Here is a 22,930-nt window from a genome sequence, read left to right as displayed (position 1 = left end):
CATGGGGTCAATAGGAAAACAGCTCCAAAAATGGCCGTAAAAAACGCTTGATGCTTAAAAACAACTTAAAATCAGAGGCTGTTTACTCTTGAATACAGCTCCGTGTTATACAGCCGTTTTTAGTTTAGCATGTGAACATAGCCTTACAATACTTTTAGTAGTAAATTGGCTTGAAGGTCATATTTGAAAAATGTGAGATGCCACAAATTTTAAACAAGGATTGTAAATTTCAGGGTATGTTCACACAACCTATTTTCAACCGTTTTTCGGGCCGTAAACGCCTCTAAAAATGCGGGGGGCTGAACGCCTCCAAACATTCCAAAATTTTGCAGTGTCTACGCTATGTGATCATACCCTTAGGGTATGTGCACACAATAGCAGGCTTTTACGTCTGAAAAGACAGACTGTTTTCAGGAGAAAACAGCTGCCTCGTTTCAGACGTAATTGCTCCTCCTCGCATTTTGCGAGGCTTCTCTGACAGCCGTAAATTTTGAGCTGTGCTTCATTGAGTTCAATGAAGAACGGCTCAAATTACGTCTGAAAGAAGTGTCCTGCACTTCTTTTGACGAGGCTGTATTTTTACGCGTCGTCGTTTGACAGACGCGTAAATGACAGGTTGTCTGCACAGTACGTCGGCAAACCCATTCAGATGAATGGGCAGATGTTTGCCGACGTATTTTAGCCCTGTTTTCAGACGTAAAACGAGGCATAATACGCCTCGTTTACGTCTGAAAATAGGTCGTGTGAACCAAGCCTGAATGTGCATTTACCTGCAGTTCCTTTTGAAAACCATGCGAATCTACGTGTCAGTGCGGTTTTGGCCACGGTGCGTCCACAACTCAAGAACCCAGGTATAACATTTCTAACAATAAATGCGTGGAATACTGGAGTAGTGTTCGCTGCAATTTAGCACGTTATCTCCCGGATTGCTTAGTTTAAAGGTAACCCGGATTATGAGACCCTGCTCTACGCTTTCTCCTGAACCTTCCCACATCTTCACCTCCCCCTTGTTTCATGTACTGCCGGTTCCTGGTGATGCTTTGTGTCTCTCAGAAGGATTACGTCCTCCGGACAGCAGGTGTGGGATCTAGTCTTGTAATCCGATTAGCAGAATTCAGCTTCTGAGAGCCGGCGCCGGCCACTTCATACGCTGCTATTCCTCTGTCACCATGTTGGCGTCTCTTATGACTGCGCTGTTTTTCGTGGTACGGGTATTCGGCAAGGTCAGTATCTCAGATCTGGTTATACAGTAGATGCAGTTGGCTAACCTGTGTAATATCGATCATGATGGGGAGACATGTACTGCTGCCAGTCACTGGATGATTGTAGTGTAATGCTGTCTACTTAGCGAAACTTTCTTTTACATACAGTTGGTGAGCGTGTTGTATGTCAGACTGGAATACTAAGTCCGCAAACTTCTCTTTTTCTAAAAGATATACATTTGATGCATTTATAAAATGAGAGAGATATTTTTTATATCAGTTTTAAAGGCCTAGTGCCAGTACCTTTAAAATAAACACGTTCTTACCAGAACATTTCACTTCCATAGGCTGGCAATGCCCATCTTCTCCAGACTGGGAGCCCTGTGAGAGTAGTCACACCTTTCTTAAAGGAGCACACAGCTGGCGGTTCATGAGACTCCAAAGGCAGCCCAAATCCTGGAGGGTTCTGAAGACTGAGTGAAACTTTTCTCTTCTTTTACATTTCATCAACTAGTCCCTTTTTTCGGGTTTTTCACATACTATATAGATAGGATCCTTTGGGGGTGGAATTTATTAAGGCGTTTCATATGCCAGTTTTGTTAGACTGAAAAGTTGGAGTAAACTCACCCTTATTAAGAATCAAAAGACTCTCAATAAGAGGGGCGCAACTTTCGGCTGGGCCGTGCGGCCCGGCGTGAGGTCCTTGTATGAGCAGCGCTGAAATGATGAGGGAACCAGAGAAGAGGAGCGGTGAGTTTTAAAAAAAATATATCTTTTTTTGGGGGAATTTGATTTAACTGTCTAATGGAAGGGGCCCAGAATGGGCATCTACCTGGCTATGTCCTATATAGTGAAATATACACCAGCTAGAAACTGGCATAGATTTCCACTATAATTTATGCTGCAGTGGCCACACCCCCTTTCCACCAAAGTGGTGAGGCTGGCGCAAAAAAGGCTGAAAGTCACAAATGGCGGTGGGCCCTTTTGTGACTTTTCTACAGAAAACTGGCGTAGAAAGGCTGATAAATTACCCACTTTGTGTGAATTCACACATTGCGGTTGAGATTCTGTTAGAGCCACATGCGGTTTTACCACGATTAAGTGCGGTTTTGATGTGGTTCTGTTTTTACCACAACGAAAAACACATCAAAATCGCAGTAAAAATTGATGCGGTTTTCTGATGTGGTTTTTCCGATGCCATTCTTACTGCACCTTAACGGCAACGTGTGAATAGACCCTGAGGGAGAGAGATGTAATCTACCATGCAACTAATTTGTTCATATTTATAGCATTGTCTTATACGTCATACACATTGTTAATCACACTTCATCACTAAAAGAACCTTGGGAAGTAAAGTATGGCTCCTACTACCAGAGCGACCACATGAGGTGTTCGTGATGGAGTGATATTGCCTCTGTGTGATCCCTCTGAGTGTATAAAGCACAATGTGCTCCAGTTGCTGGTTCATGTTGTAATGCTGCTTACACTCTCCATCCTGGGACACGGGGGCCCACTGCTTGTTTGTTACCCACTTTTCCTTGTTAGGCTGGGTTCTCGCACTGTGGTACTGGTGTGTTGTTGCTGTGATTATTGCAAAATCGTGTCAAATGCCACGATTTTCCAAAAGATTCAGCATTTTGCAGTTATTTCGCATTAATCTTGGCAAGAAAAAACACGCCAAAACTGCGGAGTTGCATGACCTTGTCCTTAGTCCATGATCCCACGGGTCAGATACGCTGCGTAAAGTACGCAGTGTATCCGACCAGGAAACCGCAGGGAATTCCACCTGAGAAAACCGCACAAAATAGTGTTGCCGGTGTTGTGCGAAAACCAGCGCTTGGGGTAAAAAAAAAAGTCTATACTTACCCCAGGCTGTTGTCATGGTGACGCGTCACACTCTTGTCCGTGTAGTCTGGCCTCCTGGGAAGATGCTGCAGCCTATGTGACCATTGCAGCCTGTGATTGGCTGCAGCAGTCACATGGGATGAAACATCATCCCAGGTGGCCGGTCTGGACCAACAACAGCACAAAGCGTTGCTATGACAACAGCCCGGGGTAAGTATAGACTTATTTCTTTTAATTTTACCTCAAAAAAAGCTTTCCCGCCATAAAAGCCACATCCCCATTAAATGGTTCTCACAGGCAGATCAATTATCAAGTGTGTATATATATTTTCAGTTTTATTTATAACTTTCTGCTTTCAGTTAAAAAAAAAAAAACTCAACCAAAATAAAGTTAACTGCTTAATTAGGTCTAGAATATCAAATTATTATATTTATGTTCTGTCATACATATAACGTTCTTTCTCAGTTCTAAATCTTGTAGAAATACATAATGGTATTTTTATCTATAACCCTTTCCCTGTGTGGTGGCTACAATTCTGTTCAATGAGGACTGTATTCTTAATTGATACAGTTATTTTGATCCATTAATAAAAAGGTATACAGTTTCATAGACCTTAATCTCAATTACTTTTTAATTACTCTTACAAATTCAATGGGGAAAAACACAAATCTCATTCACTTTGAAGCTACTGTAAATGCTGCGGAATTTCCACACAGAATTCTGTTGTGGAAATTCCACAGCATTTACACTATGTGGAAACCCAACCTCAATGTTCACATTCGTGGTTTGGTAGTGATTCGGGGTCTGTGGAAACATTGAGCCCTGCACAGGTTTCAATGATACATTCAGATGTAAATAAGTTATTTGCTCAAACCTCTTCATTAGGGCTTAGATTTGATCAGTATTAGGTCAATATCACACACGCAGTTTTTATGCTGAATTTGGGACACTTTTTGGCTCCGTTTTTTTTAGCCAAAGCCAGAAGTGGATGCAAAAGGAAGGAAAAGTATAAAGAGAAGACTGATGCCTCTTCTTTCATTTGTTGGGCTCCAAAAAATTAGCCAAAAATGGCATCAAAACTGTGTGTCTGATCCTGCCCTTCAGGTTAGATTGTGTGTCAGAGGCACACCGGAGCCGCTCTTACCTGAGCCCAAAGTCCAGCTTACTGATGGATTCTGCTTACGGCGGCGTTTTGCAGCCTTCATGTAAAGTAGATAAATAGAAGCTGCAAGGCTGAAGCGAAGCAACATGTTTAATAATTGTATAATAGAAAAGTGCTTAGAATCAATACATACATAAATTACAATAAAAAAGTCACCAAAGTCCATAGCCTATGTACACCTTTAAATTATTTTTTTAATAAAAATGTCTATCTGTGTTTTGTGCAACTTTCTAAATATGTTTTATTAAATTTAATTTTGAGATATAGCTCCTTTGTATCCTGTATACAGATCAGCTGTATCTTGTGCTGAATCAGTCAGATCAGTGGCACTGACGGCTTCAGCGTCAACGGATTCTTCGTGTCTCTGACATGCAGGATCGAGCTGTTACCAATCACATCTAAGTTCGTAACTTAGATGTGATGGATAACGGTTGGATCCTGCGTGTCAGAGATACGCAGGACCCGCTTTCACTGAACCCGTCAGTGCCGCTGACCTGACGGATTCAGCACAAGATACAGCTGCTCTGTATACAGGATGCAAAGGAGCTATATCTCAAAAAGTTAAATAATTTTTTTTATAAAAAGTATTTAGAAAGTTGCACACTGATACACATTAAAATGAAAGCGATATCAAAGGTGTACATAGCCTTTGGTTAATTTTAAATTGTTTGGTCAAAAAACTTGGTCGAAAAATAGTTTGTAATGATGGAAAATTCCATCAGTGCTATAATAGCAGATTATCTGATGATATCCTTTTGATTTTCATATAAACTGTGGCTGTTTATAGCATTAACCAGTGTCAGCCCTTCTGAACTGTGACCTCCACTGATCATCATGTTCTCTCTTTACAGTTAGGCAGTTCAATATTCCGAGAAGAACAAGCCCCGTATCTTATGTACCAACCCCTTCCATGGCATGTGCAGTACGTAACACAGAACAGACGGGCAAGCAGAGACCAAGAGGTAGAAGAATGTGACTAAAATGTTGTGCAATTCCGTAGATGGAATTTTAAGTTTTCAGAACAACTTATGTTTATAGATGAAAAGATGGAAACACTTATTAATATTAACATTTCTTAAAACTATTTGTAGCAGCACCTGACTAGTTTCAACGGACTGATGTTTGACATATTACTGTAACAGCTCGCTCAAGTGTGTATCCAGTATTGCATATAGAACGTCATGACAAATATAAAATACTGTATTATTAGATTGTCATTTTCCCTATGAGGGTATATGGACATCATAGAGGGGGGTACCCTACTCCGGACTCCCATCTAATGGCAATAGCAGAGAGCCCCTAATAAACATTGTCAGTGTTGCTATCACTCTGGCGGACTCGAGCCATGAAATGAATGGCCGACTATGTCATACTACAAATATACAGCCAGCAGCAAAATCGGCTTTTTGCCAGGAGTGTACGAAGTTAGACAAACAGTGATCAGTTTATTGCCTCAGTGGTTTTAATCTGAAAAGGGGTTATCTTCGTGACCCAGTCCTTTTAACTCTAAATGCACCAAAAATACAGAAAATCAAGAGCTTGTCCTATCTATACTAAATGTTCAGACTTACAGTTAGGTCCAGAGCTATTTAGACAGTGACACAAGTTTTGGCATCTTCGCTGTTTACCAAAACATATTGAATATAGTTATATCATCAATATTGGGTTAAAGTGCAGACTCTGAGCTTTAATTTGAGGGTATTCACATCCTAATTTGAGGAAGGGTTTAGGAATTACAGCTCTTTATTATGTAGCTGCCTCTTTTTTAAGGGACCAAAGGTAATTGAACAGTTATCTCAAAAGCTATTTAATGGGCTGTATGGGCTATTCCCTCTTTAATCTATCATCAATTAAGCAGGTAAAAGGTCTGGAGTTGATTCCAGATGTGGCATTTGCATTTGGAAACTGTTGCTGTGAACCCACAACATGAGATCAATGGAGTTTTCAATGCAAGTGAAACAGACCATCGTTAGGCTGGAAAAAAATATGAAATCCATCAGAGAGATAGCACAAATGTTAGGAGTGGCCAAATCAACAGTTTGGTAAATTCTTGAGAAAAAAAGCGCACTGGTGATCTCGTGAACTCCAAAAGGCCTGGACGTCCACGGAAGACAACAGTGGTGGATGATCACAGAATCCTTTCCATGGTGAAGAAAAACCCCTTCACAGCATCTACCCAAGTGAAGAACACTCTCCTGGAAGTAGGTGGATCAACATCTTAGTCTACCATAAAGAGAAGACTTCATGAGAGCAAATACAGAGGGTTCACCACAAGCTGCAAACTATTAATCAGCCTCAAAAATAGAAAGGCCAGATTAGACTTTGCCAAACAACATGTAAAGAAGCCGCCCAGTTCTGGAACAGCATGAAACGAAGATCAACCTGTACCAGAATGATGGGAGGAAGAAAGACTGGAGAAGGCTTGGAACGGCTCATGGTCCAAAGAACAGCCACATCCTCTGTAAAACATGGTGGGGGCAGTGTGATGGCATGGTGGGGGCAGTGTGATGGCATGGTGGGGGCAGTGTGATGGCATGGGCATGCATGACTGCCACAGGCACTGGGTCACTAGTGTTTATTGATGATGTGACTGAAGACAGAAGTAGCCAGATGAATTCTGAAGTGTTCAGGGATTTACTTTCTGCTCAGATTCAACCAAATGCAGCAAGGATGATTGGACGTCGCTTCACAGGACAGATGGACAATGACCCAAAACATACTGCGAAAGCAACCCAGGAGTTTATAAGGCAAAGAAGTGGAATATTCTGCAATGGCCAAGTCAATCACCAGATCTCAACCCGATCGAGCATTTCACTTGCTTAAGACAAAACTTAAGGCAGAAAGAACCAAAAACATGCAACAACAGAAGATGCCGCAGTAAAGGCCGGGCAAAGCATCACAAAGGAGGAAACCCAGGGTTTGGTGATGTCCATGGGTTCCAGTCTTCAGGCAGTCATTGCCGGCAAAGGATTCTCTACAAAGTATTAAAAAAAACATTTTATTTATAGTAATGTTAATTTGTCCAATTACTTTTGAGCCCCTGAAATGAGGCGGCTGTGTAGAAAAATGGTGCCAATTCCTAAACATTTCACAGGATATTTTTGTTCAACCCCTTGAATTAAGCCTGAAATTTCATCTCCGTCGTTTCATTCCAAATCCAATGTGGTGGCAGCAGAACCCAAATGATGAAGATTGTGTCACTGTCCAATTAATTCTGGACCTAACTGTTTGTCCCATTCTTTCTCTCAGCTCTTGAATAATCTGATCACCTTATGATACATTTTGGTAACATATATTAGTATAGACTTGGTCTTAGCCTGGGTTCCATGTAGAGGTGCATATACATAGTATTTGTGCATAGTCCCGTCCCCCCTACTGTAGTGTTCAAATGGTTATGCACATGTTATAGCCACATTGTCCTTACAATGTCATTCCATCTACAATTCTGTAGATGGAATTTAACAGTTTTCAGAACAACTTATGTTTATAGATGAAAAAATGGGAACACATTAATATTCACATTTGTTAAAACTATTTGTAGCAACAACTGTTGAGTTTAAAGGACTGATGTTTGAGATATTACTGGGCACTACCAGTCATAGCAGTGCCCATGCTAAATACAGCATAGGTTTCACATTGTACTGCTGCAGTGGCCATACAATTTTCAGCAGTGTCTATACAATACTATATTGTTTCACGCTCCAGTACTGCTTCATCCACTGACAAACAGGCCGGTATACATCAACAGCTATTAGTTATCCAATGCTACTTCTTTTTCCTGCAAAGAATACTGTTTGGCAGAAGCAATCTATAAGGGGTAGTTCACACAGAGTTTTTTTGCAGGCAGAAAAAATCTGCTTCAGAATTCCTTCAGGAACGGGATTGCCAGCGTTGTTTTAACCCTTTTTTCCCGCGTCTTTAGCTGGATTTTTTGGACATGGGCATTGAATCTGATGCAAGGACCGCAGGGAAAAAACGCCCAGAAACGATCGCTGCACGTCTTTTCTGCCTCCCGTTGATTTTAATGGGAGGTCAGAGGTGAAAACCACTGGAAAAAACGAAGAACATGCTGCTTTTTTTTTCCCCCGGAGTGGCCAAAACCAGCCGGAAAAAAAAAACGCCTCTGCCTCCATTTTGAAATCAATGGGGGGGGGATGTGGGCCATTCTATGACGCTATTTCCAACACGGATTCCGCGTCAAAACCGCATAAAAATCAGCGTATGAACTGATAAGAAAACGTAAATCTACCGGAAAGGAGCAATTTATCAAAAGTGTGCCACCAGTTACCTCAAACAATATAATTTCAGATATTACGCCAGTGTATGACTCCGCCAAGTAACGCTTTCAGTGGTGTTTTATTCTTGGATTGAAATGAATGTTATAAGCAGCAAATTCAAAATCTAAGGAGTATTACAGCATATGTCTAGCATATGCCATAAATGTATGATAAATGGGGATGCCACCTCTGGTACCTCATCTATTATGAGATCCCTGATTTGCAACACATCAGCTGGCAGAAGCCACCAAGGAAGAGATATCAGAGAGGACCAGGCAGATATGTGCTCGGCCTTGTCCTTTATGCTCTATGGCAGTTACATAAACAACGTATGTGGGCATGTGCATGGACAGCCATCAGCTTCTTGTATGGACCACTGCAAATCAGACATTTTGACCTCCGTCAGCTTCCCATATTGCATCCTGGTGCCACCTCTTCTCCAGGTAAACAACACACGAACCCAGCAGTTCACATGATGTAAAAGGAAACGTGATTTATCAGACAAGGCCATCCATTGCTCCATGGTCCTGGTCTGATGCTCACATGTCTTTGTAGGCAGGGGTCAGCATGAGCACTCTGACCTGGTCTGCGGCTACGCAGCCCCAAACACAGCAAGCTGAGATGTTCTGTGTGTTCTGACACCTTTCTATCATAGCCAACAGTTACTTTTTGAGCAATTTTTGCTACAGTAGCTCTTCTGTGGGATCTGACCAGACGGACTAGCCTTTGCTCCCCATGCGCATCAATGAGCCTTGGAACGCCCATGACCAAATCGACTAGTTTTCCTTTTTGGGACCACTTTTGATAGGTATTAACCACGACATACTGGGCACAACCCACAAGATCCGCCGCTTTGGGGATGCTCTGACCCAGTCGTCTAGCCATAACAATTTGTCAAATTTGCTCAGAGCCTTTACAAGGAATAGTGGGCAACAATTGCCAAGTCAAGATGTGCCATGCTGATAGACTTCTACCCAAAAAAACTGAATGCTGTCCTAAAGTCAAAGGGTAATTCAACAAAGTATTAGTCTAAGGGTGTACATATTTATGCAACCGCATTGTTTTTCCCACTGTAACAGATGTCCGTTTGTTTTTCAATGGGATTGTACAGATTATGGGTCACATTAACGGTGGAAAAAGTTCTGAAATGATTTTGTAACGTGACAAAAACTGGCATTTTAACGGGTGTGTGTAGACTTTTTATATCCACTGTGTATGTGTGTGCGTGTGTGTGTGTGTGTGTGTATATATATATACATATATATGAAACACAAAATAGGCAGCCCATCCAGTAGTAGGTAGAAAAGAAAGAGCTTTATTAGCCCAAATGCAATGTTTCGGCTCAATGTCCTAGAGCCTTCCTCAATCCTTGAGATAGGCTCTGGGACATTGAGCCGAAATGTTGCATTTGGGCTAATAAAGCTCTTTCTTTTCTAACACCTACTAGTGGATGTGCTGCCTATTTTGTGTTTCTTTGCCAGTTTGGGGATGATAGTCAAATCCCTGGGATCTGCACCCAATTACTGTGACCAGTGCTGCTAGACCTTGGATTCTTTATATATATATATATATATATATATATATATATATACACACATATATACATATATATATATATATATACATACACACACTTACAAAAATAAAATTTTTCCGCTTGGTAACTTAACACTTAATATGTTTCTTTCACATTGTTGTAGAGGAGAGGAAGCTGTCAGTACACTTGTACAACCTACCCTGCAAGAGACAAGCATGGTCAGTATTCACTTAGTAAACTCATGTTCCTGTTATTTTGCCTGTATAGAATATGTTCAAATGTGGTGATTCAAGGTTTCCAAAGCACATGTCAAGTTGTATAAAGAAATTGGAAGCCTTGGTTGGCCCCATCTCCATTGCTATTTAGCGTGTCACTTTACAAGATCCTCTACAGAAAACACGGGAATGGGTAATTGGCCAAAGAGTCATGTAAAGGGCATGGATGGGGAAATGAACACCAAGCCCTTCTATCCTGGATGGCAAAGCATGGCACCATAGTGGGAAACCCTGTGTGAAATTTGCTATGGGGCCCCCTCATTTCTATGTATACCAATGGCTGTACTCCCAATCTATTAGGCCATGCTACATGTGCTATTCTACAAATGTAGTGTAATCTGTATATGCAGAATAGATAATTTCACATCCGTGTAGAGCTGATTTTTTTAATTACTACCATCAAAGTTTCCTTCAGCCATGTCATAGGCTTTATCTGTATAGTTCTTTAATAAAATGTCTATTACTGTAGGCGTCTGAGCCATCTCATGTTTAGACACCTTAGTTATTATTCCCGAGGCTCTATTATTAATGACAAGGGATGCTTTAAACCTTCCGAAAATGTCTAAGAATGAAAGCACAACCCCTGTCTATATGACCCATTAGGGCTTATGAATGTCATATAAGGGGAGGGGGGGTTCCCGCGCTCAGGACTCCCCTCTATTAGCCAGATGAAGCAGCATCTCTCGCTCAGTCGGACTCGGGCAGTCCATGGATGGATATTCCAGAAATGTCTGGCTGGACGTGGCTTCCCACAGAAAAACCAATGGTTTTCTGGGGTTTTAGGAGCTGGACACACAACAATAAGTTGAACGTAGTGGCGGCTGCGTTATTAGAGGGTTTGTCAGATGGGAGACAACTCCTTTCAATTACAATTGCAGATTGCAATGTTCAGAACTGTTCCCTATGAGCAATTCTGATAAGTTTCCTAGGGAATTCAAATTCTCCATTGTTTCAATTAAAATCCGTCAACAGGTCCCAAGAGTACTCTGCAGTGTGTGAACGGACTCCAGACAGTCATAAAATAGTAATACAGTATTGTTATCCGGTTACTCCTGAATTTAAAGGGGTTGTGTGCTAGGACATATGAATGTAATAGAAAGTGGTCATCTAACCCCCCCCCCCCCTCCCCCTTCATTCTGCAAAGGAAGCCAATATTAGACCAGAGGACAAACATGCATTACAAATAAATGTATTTGGGTGGTGCTTACTTGCTATTTATTTCCTTTAACCCTGAGTTCTTGGCTGTGTTTTAGCTCTGCTCGATTATGGATGGGTTATGATCATTGACTCCAGATAGCTGCATTGCCTGCTGGGGCCCTGACATCCACATTTGTTCATCGCAGGATTTTATAATATATATATATATATATATATATATATATATAATTTATCTATCTCGGAGACAGCATCTCTATAAGACTGCGGCCCCTGTAGCTACACCACTGGAAAGGATTATAGACATTGTCTCAGCAGACTGCATCACACATGATGCAATTAGAAACAGCATCTTAGCAGACGGTATCACACATAGTAGGCTTAGATACATAGTTCAGACGACAGTGTCACACGTGGTAGACTTAGATACAGGGTCCCAGCCGTCAGTATTACACAGAATAGACTTAGATACAGAGTCCCAGCAGTAAGTATCCTTGTACTTACCCACAGGGGCAGATTTGGCATTTCTGGGGCCCCAAGCAAAGTTATGTCTGGTGACCCTATTTAAAGACACCTGTAGAGAGTGCCCCACACAGAGCCCCTTGTAGATATGCTACATAATCCCCTGTAGAAAGTGTTACACAGTGAACCCTGTAGATAGTGCCACATACCCATCCCTTTGTACATAGTGCCACAGTGCTTCCCTGTACATAGTGCTCCACTCCCCTGTAGATGGTGCCATACACCACTCCTTGTAGCTTCCTCAGCCACGTTAAGCCTGCAGCCCAAGAGACGCTTGGACAGGACCCTTTCATAGGCCGGCTCAGTGATGTCATCGCACCAACCTGTGCATGGATCCCGCCTAACGTTGCCTGTAGCCTAGTGAAGCTGGTGGCTCCCTCCTGCTATAGTATTCAATTGTATTTGTGTCATTAGGACACACATATAATTGAATGCATCAGTCATCCGCAACGGGCCAAAAATCCGGGGCTTCTGCCCCAGATGCCCAGAGCAAGCGACGCCACTGCAGCAAGGGCAGAATGATTGTATTTTACAAGCAACTAAACAACCAGTGAGGAAAATAAGTGTTTTGGGTAACTGGTACACAAACACTGAGGCAAACTTATCTAGATAAGACTCCTGGAGATCTAAGCGATGTCACGTTGTGTGCATGGACACAATGGGCCGTGCCGCCTTGACCGTATGGCAGCTGGCCAACAGGACGCAGGTCACAGTCTATAGTTCATATAGTGTACCTGTGGCAGTTCTGACAGTAGCGAGACAGGCTCGGCTGGGACTAGACAGCAGGCAGACGTCAGGCGTGGTGTAGCAGGACGGGCGTGGAATACAGCACAGCACGACTAGAGCTCAACACAGCACTTGACCAGGTAGCACGGGATACAGGTACAGGAAAGGGGAACACTGGGAACTGGAAAACACTAGGAGACCATTTGCTAGACAAACTTAGGGAATGACAATAATGGACAGGCAAGGGAGGAAGGGGCTGAGCCCTTCTTATAGTCCAGGGTACACATGGGCTAATTTTAACATTAACTACGGTACCCGGCCGAGGTAAGCAGAAGTGAGGCATCCCCTGAGGAGGAGACTGGGGCCAGCACTCACAGACCCATGGCTGCGTCCATCAGGAGGTGAGTGAGCCTGATGGCCCGCGGCCATGGACTTGACAAGGGATCAGCAATTCTATGCACTGGTGCCTGTTGTATCTGTAATTAGAACAGAATAAACCCTTGATATTTCTGTACAGACGATATTATTTGAGTTTGCACAGGTTATATAATGATTTGCTGTGCTCTAACCGACCCCTGTATCTAGAGTCTCACGGCATCAGCCAAGGTTGCCTTGTAATTACCATTTTTATTGATTTATAACTATTTTCGATAGCTAAATTATTTTCCTTTGCTTGAACTAACAGAAATAGCTCTAAGTAATATTGCATTAGCAACATCAGCACGTAATAGCCGTCCTAACCCAAAATGTCCCTTACGTCCGTACTGTAATCGGATCAGATCTATGGTAATCCTTCCAGCTGAGCAGAGGACAAGTACTTACTATTTATAGTTGATCCGGAAGATGTTTCTGAACATTATATAATTCTCATGTGTCTACTATACAGGTCTGACCAGGGCAAACCAAGGGAGCGACATCTCAATAGAAGATGCCACTGAACAAGCTGCCCTCACCATACAGAGTCACTACCGTAAATATCAACAACACAAGCACCACCAGGCGTAGCCTACACATATACTGCGCATGCCAGAACCAGAGGTATTCTTGAATGGAATAAACCTGAGACCAGAAAACACCTCTTCAATTTACTACGTTATATGAATACCAGTGACCCCGTCGAGTGGCAGAGTTTTGTACAAATTGTTAATTCGTCAATTCAAACTCATCTGTATAAGGCTTAATTCAGACGACTGACGTTAAAACTACGCCCGTCACACGGACGCATGTATTTCAATGGAGCCGCTCACATGGCCGTCGTTGCAACGGACCGTGTGAAGGGTTTGTTGAAAAATGGAACATGTCCTATTTTCTTCCGTTTTCACTCAAGTCTATGGGGATCCGTGAAAACAGATCCCTCACGGATGCAACTTGGACGTGAAAAACTGCCGTTTTTTCCGTTCGAGTTTGCACTCGATCGCCTGAATCTTGCCTAAATGTTAGGGCCTGTTCATATCCGCGCTGGCTTTCCATTCCGGGGTTCCGTCGGAGGTTTCCGTTTTTTCTGACTGAATCAATAGCGCAGTCGACTCCGCTATTGATTCCGTCATTAAAACTGAAACCTGCCGGAATGGTGACGATCGGAAACCATTAGCAATATTTCTGTCACCATTGATATCAATGGTGACTGAAACGGAGGCTGTGGTTTCAGTTTGACTTTCCGTTGCGGGGTTCGCCCGACGGAAACCTCCGATGGAACCCTGGAACGGAAAGCCAACGTTGATGTGAACAGGCACTTACAAAGTACAACTTCTTCATCAAACTTGAGGCATCTTTTTCCCTGTTTATTTTACTAGTCAAATGTGTACTGTTATTCTGTAACCTCCTTCATACATAACCCCAAAATCTTATTGAGAATATTACAGATATCTATAGTTCAGAATCATTTCTATTTTTTATTGTAGGTTGCAAAGGGATTCTCCACTATTGCTGCTTCTAACCTCGTGGCTGAAGTGAACAACTACGTTTTCCTTTGATATGTCCTATACATCTATACGTCCGTAGCTGCACACAGAATATAGGAATGATATGGACGTGCCACTATAATTTGGATACAGATATGGAAGTACAAATACAGGACGTATCCGAAGTAGACCCATTACTACTTTGACCCTGAGGCTGGAAGAAGCAATAATGGAGAATCCCTCTCATTACACGGATTTACTAAATTCTCGGATAGCCATACATTATCAGACTAGAATTTGTGAACTTAACTTTGCGTTGTTTTTCTCATTGGCTTAAATTATAAAAAGGTTATAAAAAATAAAAATAAAGAACAAAGGCACTTTTATTTGCTTACTGTTTTTGTAATTTTGTTTCTGGATAATTATCTTACATAAATCTTGAGGATTTATAAAGGGATTTAACAATAGTTACAAGCCCCTTTTTAAATGTAAAAGAAAAAATCATTTTGCAGTTCCGTAGGGTCTATTTTACTGGTTTACTGGCATTATGTACAAAGCCATGTTTAATAAAGAGATCATCACGCTGTGGCTTTATTGCATGCAGCCAGTTGGTAGTAAACAGTTTTACTGGGCCTCATGTACAAAAACTATTGTGGAATAAAAACTAGAGGTATTGCCAACACATTAGAACTGTAAATGTGGGTTAGGATATAAAAACTTTTGATGCAATTGATTGCTATGGCTATTTGCAACAGCATAGGTCACACGCCTCTAAGGGTATATTCAGGTGTTGCAGTTGAGGTGCAGTTTCACTGCGAATTGACGAGGTTTCGCAGTTTTCAAAGTTGAAGCTCATTAAAACGGCAAAACCGGAATGTGAGGGAAGAACCGCACATCAACTGCAACTTTTGAAAACATGCTAAAGCCAACCCTAGGGCTCCACTCCACCTATTTTGGCAAAATCTGTGTACGATGAATGTGCATGGGATTTCAACATGCCTGAACCCACAGAAGATACGAGTGGTCTGGCAGAGTCTTATTCCCCTCTCCCCTCTCCTCAATGAAATGCATTTGGCCAACAGCTATCCCATGTGTATGGATAACTTTAAGCCTAGTACAGGGCCTAAGGGGGCGTTGCATGATATAGGAATTCTCTCTATGGTGTTCTTTAAATCCTCACGTCAAGCACTTGGGCCGTGCAATATGCATTCCACAGTGCATCAGTTATATCTGGGGTGACCCTTTAATTGTTAATTTTACTCCTAGTATGTGAGGCTGAAAAAAATACACGTCCATCCAGTTCATCCTATTCTCCTGTAATGTTGATCCAGAGGAAGGCATATATTTATACATAGTTATTAGGTCACCCCTCAGACAAATTGTTTTCTAAACTAAATAACCCTAATCTTTCTGGGTACTATAGTTCACCCATTCCATTTAATACTTTGCTTGCCAGTCTTTGAACCCACTCAAGCTCTATGTCTTTCTTGTGCACTGGCACCCAAAATTGTACACAATATTCCATACGCGGTCTGACTAGAGATTTATAAAGTGGTAGAACTATGGTCTCATCATGTGCCCCTATGCCCCTTTTTATTGCACCCCATAATCTTATTTGCCTTGGCAGCAGCTGCCTGACACTGGGTGCTACAAGTTACAGTAAGTTTACAGTCAACTTTGTCTTTTTCATGTCAGTGCTATCCAGTTTCTTTCCATTATGTATGTCATGGTTACTTGTATTCTTCCTAAATGTATAACCTACGTTTATCATAATCCTTTGTGTTAATTACTTTATACAATTTAGTATCAGCAGCAAAAATATATATTTAGCTCTGCAATCCCTCTACAAGATCATTAATAAATATATTAATGAAAATAAGGCCCAATACTGACCCCTGTGATACCCGACTAGTAACAGTGACCCAATCTGGTCATGTACCGTTAATAACCACCCTGTTTCCTATCACTGACCAGTTACTTACCCATTTACACACATTTTCCTACAGTCCTAGCACTCTCATTTTACGTACCAATGTTTTTACAATATCAAATGCTTTAGAAAAATTAAGATATACGACACCTAATGACTCCCCCCGGTCCAGCCTCGAACTTACCTCCTCATAGAAGCGGATCAAATTGGTTTGACAGGCCCGATCCCTCGTAAACACATGCTAATATGAAGTTATGCATTTATTTTCATTGAGATATTCCAGGATAGAATTTCTTAGAAAATCTTCAAACATTTTACCCACAATAGAGGTTAAACTTACTTTTTAAATACTGGCACCACATTTGCAATGTGCCAATCCTGTGGAACAGACCTGGTCGTTGAAGTACCCTTAAATATCAGAAATAATGGTCTGTAGTACTGTACCTAAATTCCTTTAGAACATGCGGTGTATGCCATCTGATCGCGGAGATTTGTCTATTTTGATATTTTTAAGACGGATCTGCACTTCTTCCAGGGTTATACAGATGATATTTAATGGCAAATTTACTTCATCCATTTGCGTTTCACCCAACATTTGATCTTCCTTTTTGAATGCAGTGGAAAAGAAAACGTTCAACAAGTTCACTTTCTCCACATCACACTCCCCAATTTCTCGCTTATTACTTTTTAAAGGGCCAACACTTTTCATTTTAACCTTTTTATTGATATACTGTATTTTTCGGACTATAAGATGCAGTTTTTAGCAAGAATAAATCTTGCTTCTATGGGGAGTCCGTGCCGTAATTACAGACAAAAAAAGGACATTCTCTATCATTTCAACGGCACGGACACCCATCTGTAAAAATACAGAAAGGTATCCAGAGCCCATAGAAATGAATGGGTCCATGATTACGGATGTTAAAATAGGGTCGTGTGCACGGGGCCTTACTGAAAGGGTTGTCCTCTCGGGACAACCCCTACCTGGAGTCTTTTGCTTTCCAGTTACCCATACACCAGACATCGATATAAAGGAAATTGTTACATGACTTTCTACAATGTGAAACTTTTTGTGTTTTTACAATCATACCTCCCATTACTATTTTTTTTCAAATCTCAATGATGAGTTAGTAAAACCCATCAGGCTTGTAAACCATATGTACACAGATTTTAAATAATAATGTGGTCCATTTTCTGAGAGCTCTCATGTTTGGGCATTAGCTCTTCAGTGATTACATCCAATGGTGTTTAAATAACCCATAAAATATGCACCAGGCATTAATATTTATACCCACCTGACTGGTGTACTACAACCTGGACTGACTTCTGCATTATTAAGCTGAGCAGAATCTGAAGTCCAGAAAATATTACATGTGACTTGGTTAGGAACGGCGTTATTAGATTATTTAAAAAAAAAATATTCTTACATTCTTCTAAACATCCATACTCTAAAATATAAAGTTAATGGTTGCATTTCAACTGGTAGAGATGAGATTTCACGCTGCGAATACATGAATTACCAAACTAGTAACAGATCTGAACAGTATAAATGATCTATAAATCGTTATTTACCATTATGTCTTCTGTGATACTTCCTGTCCTAATGAAAATAGTTTGCAAACTGGGATCGATTAAAATTATATGGAGATCTCACTACATCCTCATATGAACAAATATTGTTAAAGGGGTTGCCCAGGTTTAGAAAACGTCTGCTTTCTTTAAAAAACAGTGCCACAACTATTCACAGGTTGTTTGTGGTATTGCAGCTCAGCCCCTTTCGCTATAATGGAGTTGAGCTGCAATACCAGACACAACCATTAGACGTGTGGCACGGTTTCTGGAAAAAAGCAGCCATGTTATTATAATTCTGAACAGTCCGTTCTGTCCACAGAATCACTACCACAAATTACACTGTGCATAAGAATAGGAGGGGAGGCTGGCGACTTCATCTTGATATGGCTCATTATTATATTAGTAAGTTCATCCTGCAGAAACATTGTTACTCATACTCTTGCATTAACCAGGAGTGTTCCAAGATTAGGGTAGACCTCCCAGACTTCGAGCAGATCAGCTAAGTCTAGAAGCTTAGAATATAGTGATGAGTGCTGAACAGCAAGCAACGTGTCAGGCCAACAGGAGACCACTTACAAGCGCCAGGAAATTGTTTTTTTTAATTTAAACATTGAGTATGATTGCTGGCACTGGTTTATTAGAGGAGCACTGTTTACATAGGCACTCATGGGGGCAGTTGTAGAGAGTATGGTCACAGTACACTATTTGCAGGGCATCTTCTTTGCCTCGACACCCACTTTTAAAAGTAGGCGAGTATGTTATTAGAAGTTAAAATCCCTAAATGGCATTACATCCAGTGATACCAGTTACTGGTTCTCTTTAAAATACCTTAGTTCTACATATTTCTGATACAGACACTTCTGTTCCGTATAATTGTTGGTGGTCCAACTTTCTGGACTAGAAGCAGAGGCAGCCATCTCAGGTTCAAGATGATTCGGCAATGTAGAAAAACATGGTCCATAACAGGGACATTTAATAACTACACAAACAACATTGCCTCGTGTTTAGTTTTACAGGACAATCCGGTTGCTAAAGTTGCGCCCCGGAGGATGGACTGATCACTCAGGGTTTGACTGCTGAAGACCTCTTCGCAATTAGTTGTTATTGATGGGGGAAGCTGTTGGCACCTACACACCCATTAAAATCAAACATGGTAACACTGAGTCCCCCTAGGCTCTTCTCTCCATCCAAGCGGGGACGTCACTTTATAAGGTTCATATCTCTATTGGGTTATTGAAGTCTTCATCGTTCTCACTACAGGCTGTAAAGTGATGAGCCCAAAGGAAAGCATAGAATTTTGGCCAATGAATTGAACAATGCTTCCTTGTGGTAAGATGACCCAATCCTAATCGTTTGGATTGGGTAGATGCTGCTCCTTTTTGTTATTACCATGTAGATATTTTTCTAGAAACTTATAAAAATGTCAAATTAATGTGCTAAAAAATATAAAACTTAAATGAAGCAGAAAGTTAAATTTCCACAGGCTCTCTATCTACTTCTGTAGATAGCAAGGACATTTAGCGTCATGCTAAGTTAAAATAAATTAATATAAAAATAGAATATAGTCTAGAATGATTATACATATTGCGAACAGGGAACAAATCCAACAGCATCATCAGAAGGTGGAAGGTTTCCTTAGATTTTTCTTGCTTGAATATTAATTACAATTAGAGGCATTTTAATTTTATAGACTATATTCAAGGCTCTTGCCAACTATGGAAACACGCGATGCAGAACAAATGTTAGACACTAAAGGCTCCCATACACATTAGATGAAAGTTGGCCAAACCTGCCAATTATAACAGGACCGGCCAACAATTTAATATGTATGGGGTCTCCCGACTTTCCCCCAATGGCAGATGTTGGAGGAAAAAAAAGGATCGGGCGTGTTGGATTTTAACATGTCAGTTTCCTTGCGGGAGATAAGCCGCTGCCAGCGGTGTTGAGTTGGTATCAAGACAATTTGTATTACTTAATGCAATTCTAGAAAAGTTAAGGGTGGATACATCTCTATGTGTTTGAATAATATTTGCACCTCTTAATATACAGGGTGGGCCATTTATATGGATACACCTAAATAAAATGGGAATGGTTGGTGATATTAACTTCCTGTTTGTGGCACATTCGTATATGGGAGGGGGGAAACTTTTCAAGCTGGGTGTTGACCATGGCGGCCATTTTGAAGTCGGCCATTTTGTATCCAACTAGTTTTTTCAATGGGAAGAGGGTCATGTGACACATCAAACTTATCGAGAATTTCACAAGAAAAACAATGGTATGCTTGGTTTTAACGTTACTTTATTCTTTCATGAGTTATTTACAAGTTTCTGACCACTTATAAAATGCGTTCAAAGTGCTGCCCATTGTGTTGGATTGTCAATGCAACCCTCTTCTCCCGCTCTTCACACACTGATAGCAACACCGCAGAAGAAATGCCTCCCGATCTGACCCCCTTAGACTTTTATCTTTGGGGTCATCTGAAGGCAATTGTCTATGCTGTGAAGATACGAGATGTGCAGCAACTGAAACTACGGCTACTGGAAGCCTGTGCTAGCATTTCTTCTGCGGTGTTGCTATCAGTGTGTGAAGAGTGGGAGAAGAGGGTTGCATTGACAATCCAACACAATGGGCAGCACTTTGAACACATTTTATAAGTGGTCAGAAACTTGTAAATAACTCATGAAAGAATAAAGTAACGTTAAAACCAAGCACACCATTGTTTTTCTTGTGAAATTCTCGATAAGTTTGATGTGTCACATGACCCTCTTCCCATTGAAAAAACTAAAGTTGGATACAAAATGGCCGACTTCAAAATGGCCGCCATGGTCAACACCCAGCTTGAAAAGTTTCCCCCCTCCCATATACGAATGTGCCACAAACAGGAAGTTAATATCACCAACCATTCCCATTTTATTTAGGTGTATCCATATAACTGGCCCACCTTGTATATAGTAAAATCTCTACACAAGACCACCTCTTTGGGAAGACCACCCTTGGCTTGGACCAGATTTTTTGTAAGTCCCTTACATTCTATGTATTGTAGCCATCTTCTTTGAAAGAACGACCCTCTTCAGATAGTGTTTTCTTCCACTTTAGGTGGCCTTTAATAGTTATGAGAACATTCTGTACCTCTTAAGTAACATGGTCACAGGAGCCTAAAAAATATAAATCTTGATTTTGAAAAATGCTAATTTTGTCAGTACTAAGTGCTCATGCACACAAAAGAGCCCTGTGTACTGAGCGGCACCACCTCCGTGTACTGACGTACAGGCTCTGTCAGACTGTGTGTACAGAGATATTCCCCCCATGATGCAAGGCTCACAAGTACGATGGAACATGGTACAATTTTTTCTGTGCACAGGTATGAAAAAAATGTTAAGGGATCAGTGGCGCTCCTCCGAGACCATTAGTAGAATGAACGATGTCTTTGCCGGCTGCCACCCACTGCGGTCCCTCGGTGGATAAATCCTCCTTACAGAGAACAAACGTGTGATGAAGAGATGAGTAAAAGATGCAGTATCATATGCGGTAATGGCGCCAGGCTTGGAAGAAAAACGGGTTCTCCAAGGTATTTTGAAAAAGTACTCTTTATTAGAACGACAACACTTTTCTGGACCAAACTGGTCCCTTCGTCAGGTCTGTAACACAGACCTGACGAAGGGACCAGTTCGGTCCAGAAGCGCGTTGTCATTCTAATAAAGAGTACTTTTGCAACACTGACCTGACGAAGGGACCGGTTCGGTCCAGAAACGCTTTGTCGTCCTAATAAAGAGTACTTTTGCAAAATACTTTGGAGAACCCGTTTTTCTTCTTCCAAGCCTGGCGCCGTTACCGCATAAGATACTGCATCTTTTTCTCATCTCATCACAATTTTTTCTGTGTAATTCATATTGAATCTAACAGAAAAGTATCTCTGTATACCTCCGCACGAAATTGGAGCCATACCGAGGTACATAGAGCTTAGGCACAACTCATATTGGCAAATTTACTTACAAATACGTTGAAGAAACCAGGTTTTAGATCACCATTTGACCAACACATAGACAATTGTTGCTGGCTTCTATATCCTTTTGTTAAAAGCAAGGTGTAACAGTACCAAAATCCCATTGGTCCTATTTTGGGTAGAGTAGAAAAGACTTAGATGCTCATCTCCCGTGGGAACCAATGATCGGGCATGTTGAAATCAAACACACCGGATCCCTCTTTTACCCGACTAATGCTGTAGAGGGAGAGTTCGGTAGCTCCCATACGCATTAGATTATCAGCCGATCTCACCGAAATCAGCGGGTTTGGCAATTTTTGTCTAATGTATATGGGCACCGTTAGATCTTTTCATCTCAGAGATTGGTTTCTATGGACGTGCTGCCTGAGAACCTCTTTAAAAAAAAAGACTGTAGCTGTAAGACAACATATCCCTACCAACCAGACTGTCAAACGTGACTGATCAACCCAAGTTGCAATGACCAGCTGACAGCTAAGGAGGTTAAAATCAGTCATAACAATCCTGATATCAGGCTCAGGTGATACATATTTAGGTGGAGTACTTTTAATTTACTAGATCAGGTACATGTATTTTAACACCTGGAAAATACCTAAATGCTGGTTTCCCATTATGCGTTTTTTCATGTTTTTGAAACGCTGCCAAAAAAAAACTGAATGGGAAAAAAGGGCATACTTTTAAGTAGTCTCGAATACCCTCAGGTATTCTCAGAAATTACAATTATCACCTATCCAGAGGATAGGTGATAATTGTCTGATCACTGGGGACCCCACCACTGGAACCCCCACCGATCGCTAGAAGAAGGCTCCTATTCCTACTCACTGCAATG

Source organism: Rhinoderma darwinii, chromosome 10 (assembly GCF_050947455.1).
Source record: "Rhinoderma darwinii isolate aRhiDar2 chromosome 10, aRhiDar2.hap1, whole genome shotgun sequence".
Classification (NCBI taxonomy): Eukaryota; Metazoa; Chordata; class Amphibia; order Anura; family Rhinodermatidae; genus Rhinoderma; species Rhinoderma darwinii.
This window is presented reverse-complemented; position numbering follows the sequence as displayed.